Source organism: Pinus tabuliformis, chromosome 5_2 (assembly GCF_031772625.1).
Source record: "Pinus tabuliformis cultivar Carrire ecotype Pingquan chromosome 5_2, CPIR1, whole genome shotgun sequence".
Classification (NCBI taxonomy): domain Eukaryota; kingdom Viridiplantae; phylum Streptophyta; class Pinopsida; order Pinales; family Pinaceae; genus Pinus; species Pinus tabuliformis.
Window position 1 is genome coordinate 856,782,819 of NC_142306.1, and position 6,000 is coordinate 856,788,818.

Sequence of the window (6,000 nt, forward strand, 5' to 3'; positions counted from 1 at the left end):
AATACTTGATCTACTTCTACAACAAACTTGTGGAAGCTTAATCGATTTTGAGCAAGATCAAATAGAACATATATAACAGAGAATGAGAAATCAATCACACGTGAACACAAAAGAATACTCTGGGGAAAGCCTCAGCTAAAAACCCTGATCTCTATATTCTCATATAAGTGGAAATATGTCTAGATTACACAAAGCTTTAGCTCACAGGCTATCCAGCTCTTAGTACAATCCCTCTACTGCTATTAGACAGTCAAAGGCTTCTCACAAACCTTTTCCTCTGCCCTCCAAGCCTCCTATTTCCTTGTGAAGTTTCTCTTGGGTCCTCCAGCTGCAACCTGTGTGATTCTCACCTCACACACAGCACTGAACTCTGAAATAACTGCACAATCCTGAAGGAGATAATTCCTTCTGCATGGATGAGTTTCCTATATAGGAAAAATCCTCCAACTGATAGTACACTGTCCCATCCTCTGATCTCAATTGGGTCTCCAACTGAAGTGTCATGCATGAGTTATTTATGAGAGAATATTTAGTTATCTGAAGTGCAGTAGTTACATGCATGCATGCATTAATTAACTAAACTCACAATTAGTTCAACAAACTATTTGAACTAATCTAACCGGACTTAACTCAGTTAACTGAGCTAACTAATTACAACTCAAAGTACAACTCATCCTGATCTCCTTTAATCAAGGGATAACTTCCTCAATCAATGGAGAAACTGTTGCATGTCTTCACATGGACTTCATGTTTGATTTCCTACAACTAATTAACTCAAGATGAATTAATTAATTATTTTACAAACAACTGTTAAGATCAAATTCGAATTTTACTTCTCAATTTTAGTTCAGGGACTAACTAAAATTGGAATCTATCCTGAAATACTATTTATAGCAATACTATTTTTAGCATTTCCATTTTTCATTCCTTGTTGCTATGTCCAAAACTGGTACCCGAACTGCTATTTATAACACTTCTATTTTTAGAATTTCTTGTTGCCATTTTCAACACTCCATCTCAACAAGAAAGGCATTCAACTCGAACCCGATCCTGAACCTTTGGAATGTTCTGCATGCAACACTTCTCCCAAGTGTTGTTGCTCCAGCAACTCTAGAAACAAAAAATCTCCCAACTGACCTCCCTGTTGGGCTAGAAACATCCTCTGATGCTGAAGCTTCCTCTGCCACTGACAAGTGCTCCCTCTGTGACCTCTGAGCTGCTGCAACACTCCATGCATCTCACACCATTGCAACTTGCTAACTCTGCACTGTCTTGGGATTCCTACACTGTAGCTTTCTCTGCTGCTCCATCTGCATCTGCCTCTACCCACTCAGCCAATCCTGATACTCCTCATCGGGGCTCTCGTAGCAAGGTCTAATCAAAGAGTTTGGGTACCTCAATGATCCCTCTGCTCACTTAGCTTGAAATTCCCCCCTACTGGAGGTCTTTTCATGAGTGGATGCCTCCACTCGATCTCCTCTCGGCTTCTCCAGTTGTGGCTGCTCCACATCCTCTTGAAGCTGCTTCACCAATTGTGGCTCCTCCACAATTGTCTGAGACTTCTTCTGGTGCTGCATGTTGAGAGGTAATGTACTCTCCCTCTCAACCACCAAGTATCCACCAGTTGCCTTGCTCCTCAAGGCTTTACATGCATCTTGAACCTCAAGAGCATATAGGTTCTTGACTCGTGAACCGATCTGATTCACTTATCTTGTGGTGATGTGTCGACGGAAATCCTTTCCCTTACTGAAGACTACATCATAGCCTTTGTCTTCCAACATTGCGATCGACACCAAATTTTTCCTCAGTCCTAGTACATACTTGACATTGGTCAAGGTGATGAGAGCTCTATGCTCCATCTAAAAAACAACTGTGCCTACTCCTAAGACACTATAATTTTCATCATTACCCATCACTATGATTATTTGGAGATCTTTCTCCTCCAAGGTACTGAACAAACTCTTGTCACTGGTCATGTGGAAAGAAGCTCCACTATCAAGAAACTAACCACATCCCACTATGGATGAAACCATGCATGCGATGAGGGTGAAATCCAACTCGAACTGTGAGGCCAATGCCTCACCTTCAGATCCTTCCTTGGATCCCATCTTGGATTTCTTCAGTGGACAATTTGTAGCAAAATGGCCCACCTCATGACAATGAAAGCATCACACTTTCGATTTATCAAACTTCTTCCCACCATGGGAAGAACTCGATTTGGGATGAGAATCCTTCTCCTTCACTTTCTTTGCCTTACTGGCTAAGGCAAAATTTTCTTCATCCTCCTTGGATGAAGAACCAACTTTAGTGCTTCTTCTTATCTCCTCCTGCATTAGATCTGACCAAAGTCATTCCCAATCTAGCAGTTTTTCTCTTCCATTAACTGAGTCTTGGTAGCTATGCCAGCTCTTAGGAAGACCGAGGAGTGCAAGACTCACCATTTCATCATCAGATGTCGTGATTCCTACACTTCCAAGCTCATCCCTGTAGGTGGTGAGCTTGTTCAGATATGTAGAGATCGTGTTGCCCTTTTCACACTTGATTTTCCGAAGCTTGTCTTTCAGCGCGAGCTTCCTCTAATCACTGTTGTTTTGATATAGATCTTTCAATGTTTTCCACATCGAAAATGGTATCTCCTTCCTATGGAGGCTCGAGACAATTTGGTCTCGAGCTCTCTCTAGGAGGATTCTCCTTTCTCTAGCCACACATTTCTTCCATTCCGCCAATTCTGTAGCATTAGCTGCTGCCGGCTTGGGGACTTCTTAATCAATGAATTCCTTTAGACTGTTGTCCTCTAATACTTCTTCCATGTGATCCTTCCAGGCTATATAATTCAAGCTGCCATCAAGGGCATACTCGAGTCTTAAACCGCTGAACACCATTGGTGAAATTGAGATGTGATAAGAACTCAATTTCTATATTTAGGAACATCAACCTTCTCCCTTCTCCCTTCTTGTATACTGTTCTTCGCATTTATCACCTTTGCTTTGATACCATGTAGAAATTTCTCTATAGATCAACTAGCTCTAATACCATGTAGAAATTCTCACTGTAGATCACCTGATAATGCAATGTAACTAAAGCAAAATACTTGACCTACTTCTACAACAAACTTGCAGAAGCTTAATCAATTTTGAGCAAGATCAAATAGAACACATATAACAGAGAATGAGAAATCAATCACACATGAACACAGAAGAATACTTTGGGGAAAGCCTCAACTAAAAACCCCGATCTCTGTATTATCATACAAGTGGAAATATGTCCGGATTACATAAAGCTTTAGCTCACAGGCTATCTAGCTCTCAGTACAATCCCTCTACTGCTCATAGACAATCAAAGGATTCTCACAAACCTTCTCCTCTTCCCTCCAAGCCTCCTATTTCCTTGCGCAGTTTCTCCTGGGTCCTCCAGCTGCAACCTGTGTGATTCTCACCTCACACACAACGCTGACCTCTGAAATAACTGTGCAATCCTGAAGGAGATAATTCCTTCTGCATGGATGAGTTTCCTATATAGGAAAAATCCTCCAACTGATAGTACACTGTCCCATCCTCTGATCTCAACTGGGTCTCTAACTGAACTGACATGCATGAGTTATTTATGAGAGAATATTCAGTTATCTGAAGTGCAGCAGTTACATGCATGCATGCATTAACTAACTGAACTCACAATTAGTTCAACAAACTATTTGAACTAATCTAAGTGGACTTAACTCAGTTAACTGAGCTAACTAATTACAGATCAAAGTACAACTCATCCTGATCTCCTTTAATCAAGGGATAACTTCCTCAATCAATGGAGAAATTGTTGCATGTCTTCACATAGACTTCATGTTTGATTTCCTACAACTAATTAACTCAAGATAAATTAATTAATTATTTTACAAACAACTGCTAAGATCAAATTCGAATTTTACTCCTCAATTTTAGTTCAGGGACTAATTGAAATTGGAATCTATCCTGAAATACTATTTATAGCAATGCTATTTTTAGCATTTCCATTTTTCATTCCTTGTTGCTATGTCTAACACTGGTACCTGAACTGCTATTTATAACAACGCTATTTTTAGCACTTATATTTTTAGCATTTATTGTTGCTATTTTCAACACATATTGAGAAAACAACTCAGTGTACATCTCGTAAAATTTTTACATTACAGTTCAATATAATTTCAAAGATATACCCTGTGTAAATCAAGGTTTGTGAATGGTCCTGCGATTAATTTAAAAACACTAATCATGTCATTTTCGCTATAATTTTTCTTTTAAGACACTTCAAACTATGAAATTTATGAGATTTGATGAGACATACCAAAGTGAATCATGCACAAATTTTAGAATCATATTTAAAGAATTGAACTCATGGCAAGGTATATAAATTTTCTCTTGGAAATAGGCCAAAAATTGACAAGTTTCAGGAAAGCTACCATAACTTTCACTTGGCACAACAATCAGAAGATCTGGAGAAGCAATAAACAAATATGGTGTTCCAATGAGCACATCATTTTTGAATAAGCTATATGCAAGATGTTTCCACACAAACAAAGAGATTGGAGTCTCTTGCTAAGTTGGTGCTTAGTAGTGGGGATTGGTGTTTACATAGATGTGGAAGAATATGTTTCTACCTACAAATAATTATAAAAATAAGTTTTGCAGTTTTATCCTTAAAGGGTTTCCATGTAAATCTTGTATTCCATGTTCTGTAACTAATACATCTCATATTTGATTTTATTTATTTATTTATTTTATTTTTTTATGGTTCACATGATTGTTTAAACAAGTAAAAATAAACTTATGTTGATCCTCCCTTGTCAGTATAAGTTGGTAGTAATGTAACCACATCAATGTTTGATGATGTGGTTTCATCCTTGTTATCTAAGGAAACACGAAGAAAAACCATGGATAGTTGGAGCATTGATGTCTTATCTATAAGAAGACATTTCTTAGATATAAATAAAATAAAACATTGAGTGGGATATCTAAATCTAGAGATAGATCTAAATCTCCATGAAAATACTTAAGAAAATGTTGGAAATGTGGTAAAGCTTGGCATTACGAGAAGGATTGTAGATCTAAAAGTGTTGATAAAGGGAAGGGATCTAATGGTGTTTCATCCACAGTAGGGAAAACCTCATATGAGAATGTGCACTTGGCTTCTTTAATCACATATGTAGATCATGGTATATGGTGGTGCTTTTTTTCATAAGACTTTCCATGCACATGAAAACAAGGTATTCCATATATGCCAAACAACTTTAGTAACCATTTTTAAATCTACAATCCTTCTTATAATTACAAGTTCATAAGACTCCCCATGTTTGGGAAAACAACATATTTGATATAGGAAGAACACCTTTACTAACCACTTACACAACCAGAGTAAAGATCATAACACCGATATTTTTATGTGGTTAAAACCCTCTAAGAGGGAAACACTCCATGACCCCGACCAATGTGGAGACTTGAGGAAATTTTATTAATGTAAAATACTTTTTTACCTAGGAGAGTTCATAATCGACCATCAACAATGACACTCCCTGCTCTTTAAATAGAGATCATGGATCAATCAAGTGTTAAGCCACACACTAATAACCATTAGTATCAAGAAGAATATGAGTCATCAAATCACTATACTTCTAGAACATATCATGATTGTTGGATTACAATGAAACTAATGCATATTAAAGAACCACACTAAGTTAAGTGTATAAATATCCTAACATTCACCCTTAAGAACAAGTTGGGATGTGATTGAAGTATTTACAAAGGTGACATAGTAGGATAAGGAATGATGCATTAGAGCCTATCCCCCCTTAATGACAACTTCATGAACACCTTCCATAGATCAAAGTTTAGAAAAATTTTCTTCTCTTAGAGATTTTGTGAAAATGTTTGTAGCTTGATCATCAGTTGTGAAAAAGATCACTTCAACAACCTCATCATGAATGATATTCCTAATGAAGTGAATTTGTATCTCACTATGTTTGCTATGTTGATG